This window comes from Oncorhynchus gorbuscha, linkage group LG05, assembly GCF_021184085.1.
Source record: "Oncorhynchus gorbuscha isolate QuinsamMale2020 ecotype Even-year linkage group LG05, OgorEven_v1.0, whole genome shotgun sequence".
Taxonomy (NCBI): Eukaryota; Metazoa; Chordata; class Actinopteri; order Salmoniformes; family Salmonidae; genus Oncorhynchus; species Oncorhynchus gorbuscha.
Window position 1 is genome coordinate 9,070,041 of NC_060177.1, and position 27,061 is coordinate 9,097,101.

The 27,061-nt window shown below is 42.6% G+C and overlaps 1 pseudogene; it reads left to right on the forward strand.

The window, feature by feature from the left end:
- Positions 1-1,144: 1,144 nt before the first annotated feature.
- The window catches only part of LOC124035499, a 92,536-nt pseudogene continuing 66,619 nt past the window's right edge, over positions 1,145-27,061 (forward strand).

The window sequence follows — 27,061 nt, forward strand, 5'->3', positions numbered from 1 at the left end:
AGGAGCGAGGATCAAACATTTTTGCTTTCACCTCACTGAAATTTCTTCCTGTGTCAATTGTTGTGTAATTACCTTGCTGTGTGCAATCAAAACCATCAACCCTACAGTGAAAACTCTTGGAGATTCATCAATCTAGTGTAAGCCACACTATACCATTGAGGTCCCAGGCCATAAATGAAGAGCCACACTGACCTGGTCCAGGAATGTCTCCTAGGCACTCCTGAAAAGGCTTGAATAAGTATAAGCAACATGGGGAACATGTGGAGCTACTATATTGCTTGTACTTAGCTATCAGTGGAGGCTGCTGAGAGGAGGATGGCTCAACATAATGTCTGGAATGGAGTATATGGAATGGTATCAAGCACATGTTATAATTGTCTTCTTCTTGTGTTTGATACCATTCCTTTCACTCCATTCCAGTCATTATTATGATTCATCCTCCTGTCAGCAGCCTCCACTGTTAGCTATCCAATTCATTCAGATATACAAAGTGCCTACAGGGTGTGGGGTCTAAGGGTTGTTTCTGGACTGGACCTGTTTAAAGACAATAAAGAACAGAACAACTCATGAGTCAAGAAATAACAGTATTGCTGGTAGTATCATTCTCTCGTTACATTTTTAGCCCAATAAAATATTTCCTCTCATCTCCTCAAAACCAATAGCTGACAGATATATTCTACCCTGAAATATGTCATAGCATCCACATGGGAAATGTATTCTGCTCTCCAAATATACAGTTCTGAGTACATGGTGTCAAATTGTTTTTATTACCCCTAATTGAAGGAGGCACTCTATAAAATACAATTTCCTTTAGGAAATAAATAGGCCATGCATGTTTTATTAAATGCTCTTATGTTAGCATTTTTTGTCAAATGTTATGATAAATTGTCACTCATAATGCAGGAGGACACAACATTAATTTATCAAGCCAATGTTTTTTTTGCCATATAGTTTATGTATTATGAATGTATTACTTGGAGATGTGTGCAGATTTCATTACATTTTAGCAAACATTTGGTGAAAACGACAATATAATACATTCAAATTCCAGATATGTCTCTTTTTACTCAAGCGCACCCCTCCTGCAAGGTAGTTCAATCCGAATGGAACATTTGTCCTGGATTTCCTAGCAGCTCGTTCTGCTTGTTGGTTACGTTGTATCAATCTCCAGTATAGGAGGGTACTAACAACCAGCAAGATACAGATACATCGAAAGCAGAGGAATTAACCCAGGGAGGAAATCTGTTCAATGTTGGATTTACTGTACAGGAGACCAAAGGGAAATATTAAATCCTTGAATGATTCGAGATTTAACCTAAAAATGACCGCCCGAGCCGGTATTTTCGATTTGGAACGGGATCTCAAAGTGTGATGGCAGCAGTCCAGTGAATTGCTGGCCTCTCCTTTTCCTTGCCGTTGGATTTCTTGGGGAGTGCATTGGTCTGTGGTTATTTTGACAGATTTTTGTTGTCATTCTCGTCAATTACTTTTACTCTTTCTATCTATGGAGTGTACGTAATCCGTCGTTGTACTGGGGTTTTCACACGGGGTAAGTGTCGCCTAAATATAATTATTTTGTATTTTGATATGTGGTGGGACTGGGAGAGACTGCTAGCCAGCTAGCAATGAAGCTAGCTAACGTTAGCTAACTAGCTGTGCCCTGAGAACTCATTGTTTGAGAGACCTAGCTAACTAGCAATAAGTTTGTCACAGAAAGCAACGTTATTTGACATGGATACCGTTTAATGCTAGCTACGGAATTAAGGAACTAGCTAACCAATATGCATTTTAGACGAAGCCCCTTTGCCACGAATACAGAACAATATTCTGAATCTAGGTATCAAATCGTGCAGCTAAAAGACAGTTAGCCTAGCTAACGTTAGTTAGCAAGCTAGCTTGACACGCTTATTTCACAATATACGACAGGGTAATAACAGTCTTTGGAAGTTAGCTAGTTAGCCATATTGGTATTCTGTACTTGTATAAACTGTGAGGTGATTGGGGTTCATATTTTGGTTCTATGCTAACCAGTAACCTAAGGTCAACTCGAGCAGCAATGTCAGGGCTGAGATTAACACCTCATGCACGCTGTGACATTATTTGATTGCTCAGCCACATGCATTGCAGGGATTGCCTGTAGTGGAGCTTGTCGGCCAACAGAACATTGCATGCCAATACAACTCTCCTTGGCTCTACATGTGTAAGCTTACTAGCTAAACGCTGTATTAAAATCTCATACCATTTCCCAATCTCAAGCATATCTGCTATTATTACAGTAAGTACCACATGCTAGAGACTGACAGATGATTTATCTAGTTTGGACATGGCTATGGGTTTCAGCAGCCAATACTGGTATAGGCTAGGCTTTGAGAACACTCACTGCCTAGTAAAATGACGAAAGTACAATGTCAACATAGTATGAAGTTGTTCTAGTACTTGAAATTAATTAGGAAAACAACAAGACTTTGGCTGAAATCCTTGGAAGTCTGATTGGGATTCGGCCCATGTTGGCGCATTTAAACATTTCCACTACTAACAAATCAAACCAGATGTGGAAAAACATTGTTTATTGTGAACCACACTTATCTTGGTTACTTATCATTACCTTCCCTAATACATAGTAGACAGTCCTTTCCCAATAGTTGTGTGTGTGTGTGTATTCCATAGTACTGCTAGATATCCCTAGTGAGTCAACACATTGTAAAGGCTACAGGTTCCATGCATGTGGGCAATTCCATGGTAATGGATTTACGCTGAGACTCAGATTGTTCACTTTAAAATGTAAACCAACCAAAAACCATAAATAAAAAGTAAAAAATAAACTTAATTCTGTGACCCAGCTTTGCACAGTTTTTGTAAATGTTTTTTATTTAACTGTGTAAATTGTTTAAAGTAGTCATTGTTCATTGAGCTGTATGGTTTATTAAACTCGAAAATCAATGGTTTTTGTTTGGCATACATTTTAAAGTGTGAAACTGGAGTTTCAGCGTAATTCCATTACCTTGGACTGGCCCACATGGGTGAATCAGTGATTTGTAGTCTACTCTATTCTGACGATGGAGAAATCACGCTTGCTAGCAGGACTTTGATCTGGAGTGTGGACCCACGGAAGGAGTGAATTCTACAGTGACTATGTTCCACGGGACAAATGGTATGTCTCAGAAACAAACATGTTTTCATCTTACCTGTCTTGGATCAGCCAATCACCTGATGTCACTTTGAGAACCAGGAACAGTAGAGCATTAAACTACACTGAACAATGATTTTTAAGCCTGTTTGTTTAGTCCTGAAGCATCTGATTAGTTTTATTTCAGGAAAGGGAGTACGTCAGTGTGGCTCCAGTCATCTGATGGTAACATCAGCTGATGACACACTAGAGGATTTACATCCTAAAAGGTAGCTGGCAATTTGAAACCTCAGGGGAATCACTAACAGTCACTTGAACAATGCCAATTCTCAGAGGTTGTCTGGAATTGAAATGACGCTAAAAGGAGGGTTCCGATTGATTTAAAGATTTTTGTTTTGAAATGTGCCGATTTATGATTGAATTGTGTTTGCTTAGCCTTATTCAAGGACATGTATTTCTGACCCAGCCTACAGCCTTACTTGAAGTCGTTTGTACACATTTTTCAGCTCCCCTGCCACTTCCTATTACAGTTTGACAAAGCTTTCAGTCCAGTGGGCTGTACCTTTATCGACATGTCATGAGTAACACAGCTTCTTTACTGTACATCAGCATCTCTTATAAATACACAGATTCCCACTGGCCAACACACACAACGCTCCTCTCCCCTAACAAAAGTTCCAGGTATACCATTTCAAAGCCTATTCACCACAGGGTGAAGGTCTTGTTAAAACTCCAATTGACTCTGCAAATGTTGCAATCTTTATGCAGATTTTTAAAAGTTGATCCATTTATGGATTTTTATGTTCTTGAAGCTTGTCCTGTTTAATTGCTTTGCTTTAAGTATCATTAACAGCTCAATATGATTGAATAGGTGAAAGCGTGTGGTGAGATATTGAGTTTTGTGAGAACCTCAATTTATATTCAGTAGGCTTAGCTGCATTACATTTTGTAACTGAACTTTAAGCCTTTCTGAAGTCTTATGTCAAGGATGTGCCTGGTTTGTCTACTTTTATCAGTCTGTGTTGTAAGCTGTTATTGGACACACTACTCACATGCACTGAGTATACGTACGGGATAAACGCCAACGTTTTGTATGTTACCTTGGAATTAATGGACAACACAGCGGGAAGATGCCGAGTTCATTTTTCCAAGATAATGTACGGGACGGAGGCATTTATCCCACTTATACCAAAGGTGCTAAAGAAAACAATATAAAAGCACACTGGTAGAAAAACCTTCATTGATATTTTTCAATGCAAATTTATACTTTCTCATCTTTTGGTTGCTAGAGATGTGACCCAGTCATTCGTTCTTTGTTCCATTGCCATGCTCATGCTCAGTGGCAAGGTTCTTATTCTTGCTTGCTGACACTTAGCCAACTAGCTATGGCTACACAGTCACGACCTCTGCAGACAGAAAAACAGCACATGCTCTGTTTTCTGTTGACATTCATTTGGATACATCCACAACCATGTGCTGATAATGATAATGCCTGATAATGCCTGATAATGCCTGGCATAGCTAGAATAGTTTGCCTTCAAGGCAGGACACAAAACACTGACTGTTAATTATGAGGAGATTGCTTTGCATATCAAACACTAGACTAGATGCTAGCTAAATAGTTTGTTGCTAGCAAAACTGCCAATATGACAACCAAATTTTAAATAATCAGTTGCTGAAAACAGCTGGTCAAACATGGGAGGATTTGACAGCTTGAGTGGTTGAGGGGACAGGAGAAAGTCATGTTAATCACTCACCACGTTAGGTCAGATGCTCAAATGTCTCTGTAAAAACAAATCAATGCTAGCTAGCTACGTCTTTTCCTCGGTGGACCTGCATTTACATTGTATCCATTTTCAGTTTGTGTGACTGTTGGTTTAGCTTTCTGTAACTGTGTAGCAAGTAGTCTGCATGTTTAGAGGTCAACTGATTTTAATCGGAATGGTCGATTAATTAGGACCGATTTCAAGTTTTCATAACAATCGGAAACCGGTATTTTTGGACAGCGATTCGGACAATTATTATTATTATTATTTTACACCTTTATTTAACTAGGCAAGTCAGATAAGAACACATTCTTATTTTCAATGATGGCCTAGGAACGGTGGGTTAACTGCCTTGTTCAGGGGCAGAACGACAGATTTTTACCTTGTCCGCTCGGGGATTCAATCTTGCAACCTTACAGTTAACTAGTCCAACGCTCTAACCACCTGATTACATTGCACTCCACGAGGAGCCTGCCTGTTACACGAATGCAGTAAGAAGCCAAGGTAAGGTGCTGGCTAGCATTAACCTTATCCTATAAAAAACAATCAATCATAATCACTAGTTAACTACACATGGTTGATGATATTACTAGTTTATCTAGCGTGTCCTGCATTGCATATAATCGATGCAACGCAGGGGGATGATTTAACAAAAGTATATGTATATGCAACAGTTTGGGCCGACCTAATTTGCCAGAATTTTACGTAATTATGACATAACATTGAAGGTTGTGCAATGTAACAGGAATATTTAGATTTATGGATGCCACCCGTTAGATAAAATACATAACGGTTCCGTATTTCACTGAAATAATAAACGTCTTGTTTTCGAGATGATAGTTTGCAGATTCAACGATATTAATGACCTAAAGCTCGTATTTCTGTGTGTTATTATGTTATAACCAAGATATGATTTGATAGAGCAGTCTGACTGAGTGGTGGTAGGCACCAGCAGGCTCGTAAGCATTCATTCAAACAGCACTTTCGTGCGTTTGCCAGCAGCTCATCGTCAACTCCCGAGATTAGGCTGGTGTAACTGATGTGAAATGGATAGCTGGTTAGCGGGGTGCATGCTAATAGCGTTTCAAACATCACTTGCTCTGAGACTTGGAGTGGTTGTTCCCCTTGCTCTGCATGGGTAACGCTGCTTCGAGAGTGGCTGTCGTCGATGTGTTCCTGGTTCGAGCCCAGGTAGGAGCGAGGAGAGGGATGTAGGTATACTGTTACACTGGCAATACTGAAGTGCCTATAAGAACATCCAATAGTCAAAGGTATATGAAATACCAATCATATAGTGAGAAATAGTCCTATAACTACAAACTAAAACCTCTTACCTGGGAATATTGAAGACTCATTTTAAAAGGAACCACCAGCTTTCATATGTTCTCATATTGCATTTTACTTTCTTCTCCAACACTTTGTTTTTGCATTATTTAAACCAAATTGAACATGTTTCATTATTTACTTGAGGCTAAATTGATTGTATTGACGTTATTATTATATATATTAAGTTAAAATAAGTGTTCATTCAGTATTGTTGTAATTGTCATTATTACAAATAAATAAAAATTGGCATATTTTTAATCGGTATTGGCTTGTTTTGGTCCTCCAATCGGTATCGGCGTTGAAAATTCATAATCTGTCGACCATGTGTAGGTTCATATTGCGTCATGATTTGAAGGTTTCCCGATGTTTCCCGATGTCTGGCACTGTGTAGCGTCCATGCAACTCAATATTAGGAATGTGTTTCTAATGTTTGGTACAGTGTATTTGACAGCAATGAACTGGTTGGTGCGTATTGACAATCTGTCAGACTATCGAAGAACCTTTCTCATCATTCAGGCAAGTGAGGTTGTCAATTGTCCACAGATTTCTGTATTACTTCTCCCTTATTGAGCTCACTTTACAAAATATCAGTTTGTGGCCAATTCACCCAGTGTTCTGGCTGTGCCTCTTTGCATTGGTACTGATTTACTCAGCAGGGAGTCCTCTCAATGCAGAAGGTCAAGTCTGTAGTGGTTTTCTAGGCATTGGTCACTGTGAGCCACTGTCTGGATCAACAACACGTCTCTGTACTTGCCCCCTAGTTTATTGTGGCCTCCGCAGATAATTGGATAAGTGAGAGAGATGCAACGTTTTGCTGTAGACTGCTTCCTGCCAAATGGAAAAGGATTCCAGTGTGTTTTCATGCTAATTGCACCGGGCCTAAATTACCAGCTCTATAATAACGTTATCTAGCTACTTCTGTTGGACATAATCACACACAACCTACCTCATTCTGGTTTGGTTAGGCCTATTACTAGAGATTTTTATAACTAAACCAAGATGCAACACAGTTTGTTTCAAATGGGAACAAATGAGCCATAGTTGGCAGAACAAGCAAGGAGGTGGGCAGTGCCAAGCACGAGTTAGCAAGATCCTATTGGTGCGTTCTAGCATTAATTTGCATATTTCTGTTGGAACGCCTACTCTGTGAAGTGTGCAATAACTCAATTCGCCTTTGCACTCCTTTTTAAAAAACTTTGGGAAAGGGTTAAGTCTACTAAACTTAGTCCACTCTGTTCGTAACAGATTGTCGTTTTGGGAACAGAACTGTATTGAGATCCAATGTTTAATCGATGAGTGAATTGCCAGAATGTCTGGATAAATCCATCTTCTCCCACTGCCGGCCACTGGGCTTCCTCTCACTACCATATTTGGTAGTGAGTGGAAACGCCAACCGGATGCTTCATATTTATACATCAGTTGAAATATCTGTCTCATTGTTCTATCTGTGCTATTAGTACCTGATGCCTGGTTTGATCTAGCCATCTGACTGAAATGCATAAGACTAGGACAGTTGATAAGGCTTAGTTCTGTCTGTCTTTTCCTAGCGGTTTGTTTACATTGTTCACAGCAAGTGATTTGCAATGCCAGTTGTGTCAAACAGAAAGCTTATTCTCATTGCAAAAGATGCATTATGGGACTTGGACTAGCCTCCATGTACGGTCACTGCAAACAAAGATGTTGCTTATGATGAGACCGTTCAGTTCATAGAATAACTAGTGTTGAAGACATGGCCTTGTCCCCCTTTGTTAGACTAATTGGCCTGTTTTTAGACAGGTGTCGGGCTATTGACGAACTGTTAAAATAAGGTAGGTGCTTGTCTGATTGCGTTAAATACATTCAACACATTGCTTTTGAAATGTGTGTGAGCGGTACCGTGGATTTTAGAACGGTCTTTAATCCCCTCTAAAGCTCTGGGCTACATAGCAACATTAATCACTCACCCCACATCAAGAAGATGCTGCTGTTGTCCAGGCCTAGGAACCCCAGGATCATAATAAAATACCAAAAATACTAGGGTCTAGTCTCCATTCAGTTTGTTAACATTTGACTTACCATTCTGTTTAGCCTCGTTGTTAGGTGAGATGTTCGATGTCCCCCATACAGACTTATGAAATGTCTGTTTCCAGTGAGGGATTTGGCCCATGTCCTTTAATCCAATTGTAGGTACGGTATTGATTGACCAGATACTGGTATGAATGTAATTTTTTGGTCCTTTTTGGTCCTTTTTAAAATTTTTTATTTTACTAGGCAAGTCAGTTAAGAACATATTCTTATTTTCAATGACGGCCTAGGAACAGTGGGTTAAACTGCCTGTTCAGGGGCAGAACGACAGATTTGTACCTTGTCAGCTCGGGGGTTTGAATTTGCAACCCTGCGGTTACTAGTCCAATGCTCTAACCACTAGGCTACTACTAGGCTACCCTATCATGCTGAACACAGGGAATGTCCCTTGAATTGGTCAAGACTCAAGTCTGTTGGAAATTAATTATGTTTGGTGAAGGGCCCAGAGTCTAGATTCAGCCCTGTTCAGAATATTGACACACATTTGAGTCTCTGTTGTCTAGATCTATAGATGGACTCTTGTTGGCTGCTCACTCACAAACCCGTTCATGCAGTGAATCCATCAAGTCTATTGTGAATAAAGTTGAACTATGGAATCTGGATGGGAATTATTCAAGATATCTGCTGGGTTTGATCCATTTAATCTAGGAAACTAGGTGTTTTTTGTCCCATCTGAGCTTTTTGAAATGTTGAACATGCTGAATGGGGTAGGCTTGGTCTTTTCTATAACGTATATCAGTGTATTTGGAAATAGCCATGGGATGGTTTTTCAATACCATCATCAATACTTTGAAACTATTTCTTTTGAAGTTTTTCAATACATTTTATATTTGTAGCTACTGAAGTGAATCCCTGCAGTCAACTTGTGCGATATGATGGGAGATAAAGGAGATCACGTTCTTCATTTCACCTGTCACATTATTTTACATCATGAGGCTTTTACCATAGTTCCCCAGAGCCAGTCACTTGTTTGTAAATAGCACAATGGTATAAGCGGGAGCAGCTAAGTCAAGCTGTCTATTGACAGGCGTCGGCCTTTCTATTGAAAGCAAAGTGTTTTGTTTTTTTGCATAAATATAGTGATCAGGGACGTGCAACCTGTTTCCCTTCACAGAAAATACATCAGTGCAACACATTTGGCAGAAAATAGCTTCATTTTCATCAGATAACAACAGAAGTGCAACACTATTTGGCTGGCAGCCACAGTGAATTAGTAAATGAGCTGACAATGAAAAATCAAGGATTTTTTTTTTGCTAAAATGATGCATGTCCATCATATTGCAAAATGTTTATTATAGAAAGAATGCAGCCAGCTACATTTCCTAATGTTTTGCTTGAAGTTAATCTGTCATTTTACCAGAGAGAAGTAGACTACACCAGTCAGAGCGCTGTCTGCTGATAGAATGCCATTCTACTGAAGCACAAAATGGGTCCGATGGCAGCAGAAATTACAATAAGAAGCATTTTAGATCTGCGTTTATAAAACGCTTCGAGATTTCTTATGAGTATTATGAATAATAAAGAATTCTGTGTTAGAGACCCCCTAGGTTTAACTAGCTAGTTATCTAAATAAGTGACTTAATTAATGATGGTGCATCATATTGTTTAAGCTTTCTGTCTTTGAGAAGTCAAAGCTTTTCGGAGAAGTTATCCGTACAGCTGCCACTATCTTGATATCCTCTTCTTTCTCAGCCTGTTTGACCCTCCCTCCTCTTCTCTGAGCAGGGCAGGCATTCCCTTTCCCTTGTGACTCCAGACACGTGTGTGTGTGTGTGTGTGTGTGTGTGTGTGTGTGTGTGTGTGTGTGTGTGTGTGTGTGTGTGTGTGTGTGTGTGTGTGTGTGTGTGTGTGTGTGTACATGCTGCCTCAGAGCAGACGAGCAGTCTTCAAAACTTTGTTCATTTGGACAATGTCTCTTGTTCACATTCGCTTGTAAGTGTCCAAACTCACCAAAAAGTACATTCTGCAGCACCTACCTATACATGTATAACTTTATAAGCTGGATTGCCGGTCTTTGAAATGTTTATTTTTGTTTGCATATTTAGCGAGCGGCCTCCCTGGAAATTCTGTTACCAGAATGCTATTTTATTTTACCTTTATTTAACTAGGCAAGTCAGTTAAGAACAAATTCTTATTTTCAATGACTGCCTAGGAACAGTGGGATAACTGTCTGTTCAGGGGCAGAAAGACAGATTTGTACCTTGTCAGCTTGGGATTTGAACTTGCAACCAGAGGGTTGCTAGTCCAACCCTCTAACCACTAGGCTACCCTGCCACCCTGATAAAATGAGCACAATTAACAGATGCCCAATGGGAGGGGGGGTGTATATCGATACAGTTGAGATTTTGCACAGGTACTTACAAATCTCAATATTATTTTGGACAATATTGCACGCAATATTCTTTTGGATAATATTGCACCAATATTCTAAATCCAAATATTGATTTGTACAAAAATAAATCTAGGTGGCATTAGCGCCAGACAGCTGCACCAGCGCCAAAACTCAGTTATTTTTAATCTTATAGCTTGTTCTCCATCTTCTTTTTAAATAGTGAGCCAACATGTTTTCATTACTTTTATATCCATGACTTATCAAACAATAATTTTATACTCTCTCCTGTTCCTCTTCAGGAGAGCATTAGGTTTGGAACATTGAATCACAATACTTAGGCGCCGATATGGTATTGCGATTCTAAGTATCGTGATAATTTTGTACCACGAGATCCCTGGCAATTCCCAGCCATACATGCTATCATTTGGTTGTGTTCAAACCCAATCAGATCAATTCTTGTTATTATGTTTAAGTGGGTTTTATTTGAGTTAGGTAAATATTTTACTTTGGCTACCTCAAGTAGCCTATTACGCAGAGCCTTTTGGTTTTCAGGCACTTGTAGTCAGGCAGGCATGTGTTTTTCATTTTCATGCCAAGATTGCATTGGAGGTTTCCCTTTATGAAAATGTCTTCTCTTCTCATGATTAGAGCTGTTAGCGATAAGCTGTTTTGCCAGCTGTTAAAAAGGTATGCTAACACATGGAACATGAGGAGGCCTGTCAACCAAGTGAAGGATCTCTTTGCTTGAATTCCTCTAATTCTGTATTGGCAAGTAATGCAGTTTCTTTGGGTGTAAAATGAAGGTCCGATACCTTGCACCAGGAAGAATCATCCAGGTGGATGTGATGGAATAGGCCTAGCGATTGCGTTTATGAGCAGTTGGTATTCCTTACTGTGTTTTTGTTGTAGTTTGGAAACGTGAAATGGTCTAGGGTAATGCTGTCCTCCAGGACATAGCAGTTGGTATTCCTTACTGTGTTGTTGTAGTTTGGAAACGTGAAATGGTCTAGGGTAATGCTGTCCTCCAGGACATAGCAGTTGGTATTCCTTACTGTGTTGTTGTAGTTTGGAAATGTGAAATGGTCTAGGGTAATGCTGTCCTCCAGGACATAGCAGTTGGTATTCCTTACTGTGTTGTTGTAGTTTGGAAACGTGAAATGGTCTAGGGTAATGCTGCCCTCCAGGACATAGCAGTTGGTATTCCTTACTGTGTTGTTGTAGTTTGGAAACGTGAAATGATCTAGGGTAATGCTGTCCTCCAGGACATAGCAGTTGGTATTCCTTACTGTGTTGTTGTAGTTTGGAAACGTGAAATGGTCTATGGTAATGCTGTCCTCCAGGACATAGCAGTTGGTATTCCTTACTGTGTTGTTGTAGTTTGGAAACGTGAAATGGTCTAGGGTAATGCTGTACTCCAGGACATAGCAGTTGGTATTCCTTACTGTGTTTTTGTTGTAGTTTGGAAACGTGAAATGGTCTAGGGTAATGCTGTCCTCCAGGACATAGCAGTTGGTATTCCTTACTGTGTTTTTGTTGTAGTTTGGAAACGTGAAATGGTCTAGGGTAATGCTGTCCTTCCTCCAGGACATAGCAGTTGGTATTCCTTACTGTGTTGTTGTAGTTTGGAAACGTGAAATGGTCTAGGGTAATGCTGTCCTCCAGGACATAGCAGTTGGTATTCCTTACTGTGTTGTAGTTTGGAAACGTGAAATGGTCTAGGGTAATGCTGTCCTCCAGGACATAGCAGTTGGTATTCCTTACTGTGTTGTTGTAGTTTGGAAACGTGAAATGGTCTAGGATAATGCTGTCCTCCAGGACCAGAGGGTGCTTGATGTAGGACTACTTGCTCCACTTAGGCTACTATATTAAGGTACGTTGTCCTATTGGTTCGTTCCGGCCTCACTACATTTTTGTCAATGTGAAGCCTATTTCAGCCATGACAATTTATTAGGAAAAGTAGTCTTGCTTAGACTGTAATAATCTCATGTAGGCCCTGACCTATGTTCTGCATACAATGTGTATTAACATCTCTTCATAGAAAGTGGCCTCGCAGTGAAAACCTCTGGTGATAGGCTAACTATTCAGTTGTCTGAGTTTCTGTTACACACAGTTATTATTTTTCTTTGGGTTAGGTAGTGTTTCTGAAGTTCCAAAGCTCTTTGATGGAAAACTTGTTCTGTTGGCCAACTCACAGTAAAGTTTGGGACGGTGAGAAATTGGTCTTGAAAAGCAGCATGAGTCGACCTGTCCATCAACGTGGATAAGGTTCAAGTTCAGAACAAACTTCATTTCCACAATTGGTGTGTGGGGTATTACTTGGAGAGTCCATGACTGTGAAAAGGTCACTTCTGGTTACTGTTTTAACCCCTTGCTCCTACCTGGCACGCAGGCGTCCCATCTAGAGCTCTGGAAATGCAAATGCGCTACGCTAAATGCTAATAGTATTAGTTAAAACTCAAACGTTCATTAAAATACACATGCAGGGTATTGAATTAAAGCTACACTCGTTGTGAATCCAGGCAACAAGTCAGATTTCTAAAATGTTTTACGGCGAAAACATAGCACATATTTATGTCAAACCACCACCGCAGACATAGCTCATTAGCATAGCCAAGTAGGAAAAAATATGCAATCAACAAACGCAGGATTTAAAAAAAAAATCATTTCACTAACCTTTTGAAATCTTCATCAGATGACAGTAATATAACATGTTACACAGTACATTTTTTTTTCAATAATCTGCAATATATATCTATAAATCTCTGTTTACAATGACTCATCGTTCAAAAAATGCTACTAAAATGTCAGGAGAAATGAAATAGCTCCGGCAGATAACGTCAGCTAACAAGGAATACACATCATAAACTTTGACTAAATATGCATGTTTTACATATGTATAGGAAGATACACTTCTTCTAAATGCAATTTATTTTTAACGTTACAGGTTGAGTTCACTAGGCTATACTAGGAGTCGGCGCTCCAAATGTATCATTATGCCTCCTCTATCTTGGAGTCGACAGAAACCCAAAATTAACACACAAATATTCCCTTACCTTTGCTGTTCTTCCATCAAAAGACCTGGAAGGGATTATACTTACCAAAACAGCGTTTAGTTTTCAAGTCTGCGTCTTTCGGTTCTCAAAATAGCCACATTTCGGTCGAAATGTAGGCAAAATTCAAGTGGATGCGCACCAAAACGTCAAAAATATATATTATATGTCGAGTAAACTTGTCAAACTATGTTCATAATTAAGCTTTAACATGTTATAAAGGTGTACAGCAATTGTGAGGACGAAGCGAAACACACATGTCTTTTAATCGATCCTGAAGAAAAGACTTCACCGGAGCAGAGCGCGCATAATCGTACACTTTTTTTTCACGTGACCGAGACCTTTCGGCACGCTCAACGTCTCGTGAGCGCGCGATTCTCACAATGAGAAGCCCCATTGAAAGCAGGCTTCGCGCTGAACACGTAGGAACTGTTCCCAGAGCGGTAGTTGTTTGGGAAGGCGTATACGATGATGTCAAAGTTGGGCCAACTTTTTCCATGACAAAGAGACTTTGGGAGAATGCATGCCCTGAGACTTCTGCTTTACATAGAGACAAAATTTAAACGGTTTTAGAAGCTTTAGAGTGTTTTCTATTCGATAATATTTTTTATATGCATATATTAGCAACTTTTGACAAATGTATCCTGTTTTATATGGGTACTCAATTCCTCCAGAAGGGGCAGTAAACAGGGCTAGGCTTAACAGGTTAAAGGACATTCTACTCCAAAAATCCTTTGAAACTCAGTTGAATTGAATCTCTTGATCTTAATGACATCACCAGCCCGGCGTTACTGGATTTGATTGATTTTGTTCATGCTCGCTGTCGACAACACTGAATTATGCAGAAATCACAATTACATTTAAACAATAGTACGTTCAATTAAAAATGTCCTAGCTTACAAGACTTTAGATAACAATTATTTAGCCCTTTTACTAAATGAAATATAGGAGAAACACTGATCATGCTGCTCACATTTCAGTCTGACTTGGGGATCTGAAGTCAGTTGATTAGGTTTGATTCAGTGCAGGTTTAGTGCTGATGCATTTGCTCTACATCGTTTAACAGCTGCAACAGCGTGCTTGTATATGTCTTTACATTCCTTACACCATCTGCAAAGATCAACTGGGAGTTTTCCTTGAATGTAATATTGTCTGAATGTAGACCAGAAGGAAAGATTGAGAAAGGCAGAGGTAAGGAAAGAATGGATCATACGAAGGGAGAGAGGGGGAAGGAACGAAGGGAGGGAGAGAGGGGGAAGGAACGAAGGGAGAGAGAGGGAAGGAACGAAGGGAGAGAGAGGGGGAAGGAACGGAGGGAGAGAGGGGGAAGGAACGGAGGGAGAGAGAGGGGGAAGGAACGAGAGGGAGAGAGAGGGGAAGGAACGGAGGGGAGAGAGGGGGAAGGAACGGAGGGAGAGAGAGGGGGAAGGAACGGAGGGAGAGAGAGGGGGAAGGAACGGAGGGAGAGAGAGGGGGAAGGAACGGAGGGAGAGAGAGGGGGAAGGAACGGAGGGAGAGAGAGGGGGAAGGAACGGAGGGAGAGAGGGGGAAGGAACGGAGGGAGAGAGGGGGAAGGAACGGAGGGAGAGAGAGGGGGAAGGAACGGAGGGAGAGAGAGGGGGAAGGAACGGAGGGGAGAGAGGGGGAAGGAACGGAGGGGAGAGAGGGGAAGGAACGGAGAAGGAAGGAGGGGAAGGACGGAGGGAGAGAGAGGGGGAAGGAACGGAGGGGGAGAGAGGGGGAAGGAACGGAGGGAGGAGGGAGGGAGAGGGGGAACGGAGGGAGAGAGGGGGAAGGAACGGAGGGAGAGAGGGGAAGGAACGGAGGGGAGAGAGGGGGAAGGAACGGAGGGGGAGAGGGGGAAGGAACGGAGGGAGAGAGAGGGGGAAGGAACGGAGAGGGAGAGAGGGGGAAGGAACGGAGGGAGAGAGAGGGGGAAGGAACGGAGGGAGAGAGAGGGAAGGAACGGAGGGAGAGAGAGGGGGAAGGAACGGAGGGGAGAGAGGGGGAAGGAACGGAGGGAGAGAGAGGGGGGAACGGAGGGAGAGGAGGGGGAAGGAACGGAGAGAGGACGGGGGGAAGGAACGGAGGGAGAGAGGGGGAAGGAACGGAGGGGGGAAGGAACGGAGGGAGGAAGGGGGGAAGGGGAGGGGGAGAGAGAGGGGAAGGAACGGAGGGAGAGAGAGGGGGGGGAAGGAACGGAGGGAGAGAGGGGAAGGAACGGAGGGAGAGAGAGGGGGGGAAGGAACGGAGGGAGAGAGAGGGGGGGAAGGAACGGAGGGAGAGAGAGGGGGGGAAGGAAGGAACGGAGGGAGGGAGGGGGAAGGAAGGAACGGGGGGGACGGGGGAGGGGGAGGGGGGAAGGGGGAGGGAGGAGAGGGAGGGGAAGGGGGGGGGACCATACAAAGGGAGAGGGGGGAAGGAAAGAAGGGAGAGAGGGGGAAGGAAAGAAGGGACCATACTGAGCAGGAGAGAAAGGGAAGCAGAAGGCTGGGGTGCAGTAATGTCTCCCTGTGTCTGGGGAGTTCTCTGAGATTGCCTGCAGTTATGGTGGAACAATGTCTGAATGGCGCTGCTGAGCCTATTAATGGAGTTGCTCTTGTTTCTGCCAACTTGTCAGCCTCTGTAGAAGGGCCCTCCCTTCCACCCCACCCCCACATCCTACTGTATAAACTGCCTGGAAGAGATCAGTGAAATGAGGGCCACAGACAATTTCTCTTCAGGTCCATTAGCCAGAAGGCCTTCGCTCAATTTACTGAAGCATTTTCCCCTTGGACTGGAGGTGTGATGACAAACGTTATTTGACTCAAGTACATTATCTCCCGAGCCCAGCCATAGTTGCAGTACATTATCTCCCGAGCCCAGCCATAGTGGCAGTACGTTATCTCCCGAGCCCAGCCATAGTGGCAGTACGTTATCTCCCGAGCCCAGCCATAGTGGCAGTACGTTATCTCTTGAGCCCAGCCATAGTGGCAGTACATCATCTCTCGAGCCCAACCATAGTGGCAGTACATTATCTCCGAGCCCAAGCCATAGTGGCAGTACATTATCTCCCCAGCCCAGCCATAGTGGCAGTACATTATCTCCCCCCAGCCCAGCCATAGTGGCAGTACGTTATCTCCCCAGCCCAGCCATAGTGGCAGTACGTTATCTCCCCAGCCCAGCCATAGTGGCAGTACGTTATCCCCCAGCCCAGCCATAGTGGCAGCACGTTATCTCCCCAGCCCAGCCATAGTGGCAGTAAGTTATCTCCCCAGCCATAGTGGCAGTACATTATCTCCCCAGCCCAGCCATAGTGGCAGCACATTATCTCCCGAGCCCAGCCATAGTGGCAGAATTGAAAATGAAAGTACAGAATCTTCTTTATTATGCAGCATCGTGGAGCTATTTGATTGTGAGTGATGGGTTACATTATGAGGCAGCTGACCATGGGTCGGCACCGACCATTACACTATTATTAACCAGTATATTGATTCTCCCCTTTTGGCTCATGTGCCGCTGAAAAGACACTGCATTGCTTGATAATGTTCAGCGGTGTCTGGCTTCAGTTCTTTTTCCACACAGACACAGAACCGGCAATGGAAAAGATTACTTTTCATAACATCGCTCACAAAATGATATTGCTTTGTTTATGTGTACTCTGGGACGAGATAAAATATACCGGAAATATCCTACTTGAAGTGTTTTCACCGCTTTGGTTTTAGACTGTGTACTTCACCACCGTCTGAGCAATGGGGATGTTTTCAAAGCACTGTAGACACTTCACACACAAGATGGGAGTCTGGTTAGTCTACATGCTACAGTTGAATCAGATAAAAATGTGTCAGATTGTGATGTGACAGCTGAGCATTACTCTTGTCGTATTGATTTACAGCTTCCCAGCTACGTGGCAGAAAGGCAGTAGCAAGTTAATAGTGGCAGTATTGTATCTCAATATAGCCGTAACCATTGCTGCCTTGCAGACACATAAACCAGTAGTGGACAGACTCAACTTTTAATGAGCTCTGTTGCATGCCACAGGAAATGGAAGTCCCACTGTGAATGGGAGCTTGTTCTCCCCAGGTTGACATTAGCTGATATGGAAGCTGGCTGACCCGCAGGCTCCTGATTCCCATCACCTGGAGTTCCCTGTGCAGTTCTATTTTGGTAACCAGCTCCAAGCACACAATCCAATTACATGGAGGTTACTGTTTGGCTCTCTGGACGGGGACCTGTCTTATACCAGGAGTCAGGGAAAAATTGCTCCTGTGCCAGGTTCTGCACTATTCAATTGAGGTTTTATTGGGTTATTACTCTGCCGCAGTAAATTATTGGGAAGCTCTTGGCAGGTGCCACAGAATATCTTTTTAATCTGCTGACGACTGTCAGCTTTCTCTGCATCGTAACCCTGTGACTTTTTGCACACTGGTGTTGTGTGGTGAGAAAAACCTCCCTTTATTTCATGGCACTCAAACAGCCAATGTGTTGTTGAGAAACTCTTACCCTGGAACTGTTCACTGAAAGTGGGAGTGGTGTTTTGCTAAGTAAGAACCGGGTGTGTAGCTTTAACATCCGTTCCATTCCAGTAAGACCGGGTCAGGGAGAAGGGCTGAATGAGTCTAGTAGTGTTGCCGTCACTGATTCTATTCCGGTTCTGTTGGTGTCTGGTTATCCATGACTGATTAGCCTGGGCTACATGTTCTAGTCCCTAGTGTCTGCACGGATGGTACCCTCTAACATTAGGATGTAGAGACTAGCCTATATCAGCTCATTTTAATTAAAGGGATACTTCAATTTTCTACTTACCCAGAGTCGAGGAACTTGTGGATACTATTTATGTCTATGTGTGCACTATGAAGGAAGTTAAGAGGATGTTTCGCCAAGTAACTAGCGTTAGCGCAATAACTGGAAGTCAACAGGTAAAGTAGCATACACTAGCATACTTATAGACTTCCAGTCATAGTTTCACAAGCCAGTGCTAACTAGCGTTAAAACAATCTCCAACTTCCTTCATACTGCATGCATAGACATCAAATTATATCCACAAGTTCCTCCGACTCTGGCTAAGTAGAACAACAACTTCATTTTAAAGGTAACTCTTGTAGAGTTGGTACATTCTGTGTGCAAATAATAGAATGTGGACAAATCCTTTCTGTAAAGAGGTGTCTCTTTGTGCAGGCCAGATATCATCCCCACCCTGACATGGGTGTCTGATGGATTGCTGGGGGAAATTGGATCTCTGAGAAAAAGACAAGCACCGAGGGAGGTACATAGCCTCATGCCTTCGGTCAACAGACTGCTCACTGGGACGTTTCCTCCGTGGGTCTTTTCAAAAGGCTTGCTCTGCAGTTCTGGCGAAGGGCAGTACAGTAGGTCAACCGCAAATAGAGCTACAACCCCTCTATTATGAAGGTGTCGGATGATTTAGACCCCACCACTGTTTAGCCAGCCAAATGCCACAGCTGCAACCCACCCACCAGTTCTACCACACTACCATGTAAGCTCAGCATATGGCAGTTTACCAGTTCTACCACACTACCATGTAGGCTCAGCATATGGCAGTTTACCAGTTCTACCACACTACCATGTAGGCTCATCATATGGCAGTTTACCAGTTTTACCTCACTTCCATGTAGGCTCATCATATGGCAGTTTACCAGTTCTACCACACTACCATGTAGGCTCATCATATGGCAGCTTACCAGTCTTACTACACTTCCATGTAGGCTCATCATATGGCAGTTTACCAGTCTTACTACACTTCCATGTAGGCTCATCATATGGCAGTGTACCAGTCTTACTACACTTCCATGTAGGCTCATCATATGGCAGTGTACCAGTCTTACTACACTTCCATGTAGGCTCATCATATGGCAGTTTACCAGTCTTACTACACTTCCATGTAGGCTCATCATATGGCAGTGTACCAGTCTTACTACACTTCCATGTAGGCTCATCATATGGCAGTTTACCAGTCTTACTACACTTCCATGTAGGCTCATCATATGGCAGTGTACCAGTCTTACTACACTTCCATGTAGGCTCATCAAATGGCAGTTTACCAGTTTTACCACACTTCCATGTAGGCTCATCAAATGGCAGTTTACCAGTTTTACCAAACTTCCAGGTGGCGGTTGCTGTGAATCGGCCCTTACTGAAACCTGTTGAATTGTTAGGCTACCATGAAAGCACGCATTTGGGAGTCTACCGTTAAGTAGAGCTGAATAATGTGGATGCCTCCTGCTTCCTTTCCTCCCATCTCCATTAGGTCAGCAGGGACAAGCCTGAGAGCTGAATAATGTGGATGCCTCCTGCTTCCTTTCCTCCCATCTCCATTAGGTCAGCAGGGACAAGCCTGAGAGCTGAATAATGTGGATGCCTCCTGCTTCCTTTCCTCCCATCTCCATTAGGTCAGCAGGGACAAGCCTGAGAGCTGAATAATGTGAACTCCTCCTGCTTCCTTTCCTCCCATCTCCATTAGGTCAGCAGGGACAAGCCTGAGAGCTGAATAATGTGGATGCCTCCTGCTTCCTTTCCTCCCATCTCCATTAGGTCAGCAGGGACAAGCCTGAGAGCTGAATAATGTGGATGCCTCCTGCTTCCTTTCCTCCCATCTCCATTAGGTCAGCAGGGACAAGCCTCCTGCTTCCTTTCCTCCCATCTCCATTAGGTCAGCAGGGACAAGCCTCCTGCTTCCTTTCCTCCCATCTCCATTAGGTCAGCAGGGACAAGCCTCCTGCTTCCTTTCCTCCCATCTCCATTAGGTCAGCAGGGACAAGCCTCCTGCTTCCTTTCCTCCCATCTCCATTAGGTCAGCAGGGACAAGCCTGAGAGCTGAATAATGTGGATGCATCCTGCTTCCTTTCCTCCCATCTCCATTAGGTCAGCAGGGACAAGCCTCCTGCTTCCTTTCCTCCCATCTCCATTAGGTCAGCAGGGACAAGCCTGCGAGTGCAATTGTGTCAAAAGCGGAAGAGCTGATGTCAGAGCAGCTAAAGCAGACGCTGAGAGTGCGTCTGGAGCACAGGAGGTTAGTGGCACCTTAATTGGGGAGGACGGACTCATGGTAATGGTTGGAGCAAAATATGTGGAATGGTTTCCATGTGTTTGATGCCATTCCATTCATTCTGTTCCAGCCATTATAATGAGCCGTCCTCCCCTCAACAGCCTCCACTGGTCGGAAGTCATTGGAGAAAGTGGCCAACTGAATTTTAAAAAAGTGTTTCCAATCAGAAGATCCACAAGGCTTTGTCTGTTCAAGTAGGGGAAAAGATGCAATAGATTGTATCAAGGCTGAAGCTTTCCTCTCCCCTCACACAAGCAGGAGCCTGCTGAGCACGCTTTCTGAGAGCAGCAATTCAAACGTTTCACAGCAATGACCTTCCAAATGGTGCAGATTCTTTTCATTTAATTTCAGATCCTAAATTACATCTCAGCGACAGAGGAATTAGAAAATGAAAGGTTTTGGCCAGCTATTAGAGGCAGCAGCCTTTTCTCTCCACAAACAGGTTGGCTGAAGTCCTGTTGTGTACACTGTTTGGCCCGGTGTTTTTGTCAGTGGCAGTGTGCAGCACAAAGAGAATCATCAGAATTCAGGCCTCTGAGGCGTTATTGATCTCATCTCCACAGACTCCCTCTGAAGAGTCTTTTGTGCTGGGTTTATTTCCCCCTGCATGTTCCTTATCACAGGGGGAGACGAGCAGTGCAGATGTGATTGTTAATTATTTACTGGTTTGTGTTGGAGGGAGGGGTGATGCAGGGGCAGAGGGATCACGATGCTCAGACAGGAGGCAGTGTCTTCCTCTCTGCTCCCATTCAACCCAGCCAGCCCGATGCTCAGCAACATGGAGGAGAATGATAAATGAGTTTCTGGAAGTTGTTTACAGCCCCTGGAAGGGCAGCAGTAGCACAGACATGCTAAAAACCTGCTGCTAGTGGAGCTTTTATAGGAGTCAGTGAAAAAGCTGACCAGACCGTGTCCGCTGGCCATTGCGCACCTTTGATTTTGTCCCCCCATACCAGACGCGATCAGGACACGCAGGTTGAAATATCAAAAACAAACTCTGAACCAATTATATTAATTTGGGGACACGTCGAAAGCATTCAACATTTATGGTAATTTAGCTAGCTTAGCTTGCTGTTGCTAGCTAATTTGTCCTGGGATATTAACATTGGGTTTTTATTTTACCTGAAATGCATAAGGTCCTCTACTCCGACAATTAATCCACAGATAAAATGGTAAACCGAGTTAGTTTCTAGTAATCTCTCCTACTTCAGGCTGATTCTTCTTTGGGCTTTATATGGCGGTTGGCAACCAACTTTAAGGTGCATTACCACAACCAGCTGGACTGGAGTGTGGACCTCAGTTCATCTTTCAATCACCCACGTGGGTATATGCTCCTAAAAACCAATGAGGAGATGGGAGAGGTGGGACTTGCAGCTCGTCAAGCATCACAAATAGAACCAAATCCTATTTTAGCGTCTGGCAAAGAAGTTGTTCGTTGAATCGCGCAAGCTATGATTGAATAACATGTATGTGTAAATATATTTTGTGACGCAAGCGGTGTGGTCGGCATGTGTTTTAAGAGCGTAATGTCTCTTGGATAAGATGGACATTATGGATAATTAAGAGTGACGTCAACTATACATATACACACACACACTTAAAAATCATACAATGTGATTTTATGTACTTTTTTTTAGATTCTGTCTCTCGCAGTTGAAGTGTACCTATAATACAAATTACAGACATCTACATGCTTTGTAACTAGGAAACACTGACGATTTTACAGGTTATCAAAAACTTGTTCTCCCCACTGTATATATTTCTTTACTTATCCATCCATTTAGAAGTGAATTACAGATACAGAGGCCATGTTGGAGAAAGCTATCACATCTGGTGCAGTCGACTGTATTTGAAGAAATGGTAGGCCTAGACCTAGGCTATATGAAGCTAACATGATCACAATGTGTTTGTGTAAGGCATGCCTTTTTAACAGCACTTTATTTAGCCTACATTATGGTGTTGGTCTGTGCCTTTCCTCTGGCATAATTCATGTTTTCTTAAGCTTCCCTGTTGATGCAGGGGTTGTCAGTGTCCACTTGACAGAGTATGGCTATGTTAACCCTGTGAGGGTGAGTAGTGAGGCCAGTTGGTCTTCATCCGTCACCAGTGACACTATCAGCAGTCCTTGTGGAATGAGCCAGTCACTCAGAACAGTGAGGCCACGGTTGGCCGTCAATCAGGATTTACGTTTCACATGGTTGCCATGGTGACTGTGGGAAATGGTTATGGAGATCAGGATTTCTGTGCAACGCTGTAGCACCTTTGGGATTATGGTGGAGTTTTGGGCAGCTTTTAGATAATGTAGTGTTAAAGGATGGATCATTGTCTCTGTTTTGTCACATTTGGTTAACAAAATGCATCTTTTGCTACAAGCATTTGGTTTTATTTAATCAAGAAAACAATGTCTCTACTACTGGGTAAAGAGAACTGTGGCTCTAGGATAAATAAGCCTATTTGACACATTTACTGACTTGCAGGACTAGTTGAATCTTTCTTTACCTTACCCCCGACCTTCTTGATTAGCAGCTTGATTGAATAGGTCCCAATGTAATGGCATGTCGTTTTTTTTCTTGCTAGTAAAGACATCACAAGCCTTCCTGATCCAAATAATGTTAGATCAAGCTGTAGGCTTATGTCAGTTGAATAGTGTTAGATCAACCTGTAGGCCTGTGTCAGTTGTGTTTAGAGGTCGACCGATTATAATATATAATAATAATAATATTATGATTTTTCAAAGCGACTTACAGTCATGTGTGCATACATTCTACCGGGGATTGAACCCACTATTATTGGAGGACCGATTATTGGAGGACCAAAAAAGCCAATACCAATTAATCGGATGATTTTTAAAATGTATTTGTAATAATGACAATTACAACAATACTGAATGAACACTTATTTTAACTTAATATAATGCATCAAAATCAATTTAGCCTCAAATAAATAATGAAACATGTTCAATTTGGTTTAAATAATGCAAAAACAAAGTGTTGGAGAAGAAAGTAAAAGTGCAATATGTGCCATGGAAGAAAGCTAACATTTAAATTCCTTGCTCAGAACATGAGAACATATGAAAGCTGGTGGTTCCTTTTAACAGGTTGTAGTTATTATAGTTATAGGACTCTTTCCCTCTATACCATTTGTATTTCATTAACCTTTGACTATTGGATGTTCTTATAGGCACTTTAGTATTGCCAGTGTAACAGTATAGCTTCCGTCCCTCTCCTCGCTCCTACCTGGGCTCGAAGCAGTATTACCCTTGCAGAGCAAGGGGAACAACCACTCCAAGTCTCAGAGCGAGTGACGTTTGAAACGCTATTAGCGCGCACCCCGCTAACTAGCTAGCCATTTCACATCGGTTACACCAGCCTCATCTCGGGAGTTGATAGGCTTGAAGTCATAAACAGCGCAATGCTTGACGCACAACGAAGAGCTGCTGGCAAAACGCAGGAAAGTGCTGTTTGAATGAATGCTTACGAGCCTGCTGCTGCCTACCACCGCTCAGTCAGATGCTTGTATGCTCAGTCAGATTATATGCAACGCATATAAACTAGTAATATCATCAACCATGTGTAGTTAACTAGTGATTATGATTGATTGATTGTTTTTTATAATTTACGTTTAATGCTAGCTAGCAACTTACCTTTGCCTGTTACACGAATGCAGTAAGCAGTCTCCTTGTGGAGTGCAACGAGAGGTAGGTGGTTATAGCGTTGGACTAGTTAACTGTAAGGTTGCAAGATTGAATCCCCCGAGATGACAAGGTGAAAATCTGTCGTTCTGACCCTGAACGAGGCAGTTAACCCACCGTTCCTAGGCCATCATTGAAAATAAGAATGTGTTCTTATCTGACTTGACTAGTTAAATAAAGATTAAATAAAGGTGTAAAAAAAATGTTGGCCAAATCGGTGTCCAAAAATACAGATTTCCGATTGTTATGAAATCTTGAAATCAGCCCTATTAATCGGTCGGCCTCTAGTAGTGTTAGATCAAGCTGTTGGCCTGTGTCAGTTGTGAATATAGTGTTAGATCAGAACTCTAATTTTAAGCATCAGCTGTCAGAGCAGCTTACCGATCACTGTATCTGTACACAGCCGATCTGTAAATAGCACACCCAACTACCTCATCCCCATATTGTTACTTATACTCTTGTTCTTTCGTACCCTAGTATCTCTACTCATTATCTGCACATCTATCACTCCAGTGTTAATGTTAAATTGTAATTATTTCGCCTATATGGCCTATTTATTGCCTTTCCTCCCTGCTCTTCTACATTTGTACACACTGTACATAGATTTTTCTTTTGTGTTATTGACTGTATGTTTGTTTATGTGTAACTCTGTTGTTTTTGTCGCACTGCTTTGCTTTTTCTTGCCCAGGTCGCAGTTGTAAATGAGAACTTGTTCTCAACTGGCCTACCTGGTTAAATAAAGGTGATCTGGCCTACCTGGTTAAATAAAGGTGATCTGGCCTACCTGGTTAAATAAAGGTGATCTGGCCTACCTGGTTAAATAAAGGTGATCTGGCCTACCTGGTTAAATAAAGGTGATCTGGCCTACCTGGTTAAATAAAGGTGATCTGGCCTACCTGGTTAAATAAAGGGGAAATAATAACAAGCTGTAGGACTGTCAGTTGCATGAATGGAGGACATGTGGTTAAATGTTTTGCCTTGTGGTCCGCACTCAGTTTTCATAGAGAATCTGGAGGGCTACACTGAAATGTTGTTATATTTTCTCGTCATTAGAATTTGCAATAGTCCTCTGTCCGTTTAAAAAAATGTTTTTTTTATCCAATGTTCCCTCTGTAGCTTTTGTTTCAGTCGTTGTTTGCAAGCTGGACAGAGTGAAGTTACAAATTGTAGGGCTGTTATCATTTCTACACAGTTTCGGTTTGTTTTCAGTCATTTCAATGTAGATTTAGGGCTCAGACACACCAATAGCTTTCGCTGACTGAGAGAACTTAGCACCTCCGAACAGAGGCTGTAATTTGCGAATCGAATGCACACCAATTTTACCTGTAGAATTGCATGAAAATGTCAGCAGTCACATCTGCGGCGGGTGGTCCCTAAAACACAACGAGCTGAACGATTGGCAGACCAACGCTACATCCACATTAGTGAAATGAGTTTGAGCCTTTAGGTTGTTTTAATTGGCAATTAAAACAACTCTTCAGCCTTTATTCTTCATCACTGTGAGAAGTTCAAAGGTTTTATCACCTTCAAACTTTCTGTGAATTTTTGTCTTCTTCTGTGGTGCTGCTCAGCCCTTTTTTGTTTTATGTCATTGGTTGGCTGATACCTACTGTATTGGATAGATGTAACTATTTTTCTCTTTTTCCCCCCCTCAGGGCAAAATGTGGGTAAATAGGAAGGGGATACCTAGACCCTAAGGATTCTCTCAACCCAGTCCCCCAGCAGTCAGAGAAGGTGGCGGACCTCATTGAGGCAAACCTGGGCCGTTGGCACTAAAATGTCCTTAAGTAGTGGCACTGCAGGCGGGAAAGGTGTGGACTCGAATGCGGTGGACACTTACGACAGCGGTGATGAGTGGGACATCGGTGTAGGAAATCTGATTATCGACCTTGACGCTGACTTAGAAAAGGACAAACTTGAGATGTCTGGAACCAAGGACGGAGGGGGTATGACGGCTCCGCCCACTGCTGTTGCAGCTTTGCCTGACAACATCCGATTTGTTAGTCCTGTACCTGGCCCTCAAGGCAAGGAGAGTAAATCTAAATCCAAACGCAGCAAAAACTCTAAAGACAATAGTAGCAAGGTCTCAGCTGGAGATGGGACCAAGAAAGAAGGGCAGACGCGAACCCAAGGGGAACCAACCAACACTGGTGCTACTGCAGGAGCCACTAGCAACAATTCCACTACTGGCAAAGGAATGGAGAAGGGTGGCAAAGTCTCTCGGAACAGTGGTAAAAAAGACAAGGAAGGGGCAAGTGGGAAAAGTAAGAAGGAGAAAAGCGAGGGAGTGCCAGTGGTGGTAATAGCTGCCACTGAAAAGGAGCTGGTTTCTCAAGTAGCTTTGGGGGTTAACCGTAGTGCCCCCTTTGAGAACACACAATCTACAGACTTGGTAGGGGACGATCAGTTGGGGAATATTGCACTCGAGTCTGTTGGGATAGTTCCAGCATTGACAATTAAAACTGAACCACAGGAGCTGGACAATATAGAATGCAGAACATTGAAGAAAGTGAAAAATGAAAAGGTAAGAGTGCTATTAAACAAATTATTGCTTGGAATGTTTCAGCTGAATGTGTATCACTATGCAAGACCAATTTCCAAACCTTTGCCAAGCTGTAGGTTCAGATTTCTTTCCATTTGAGATGTTTGTTTTTGGTTTA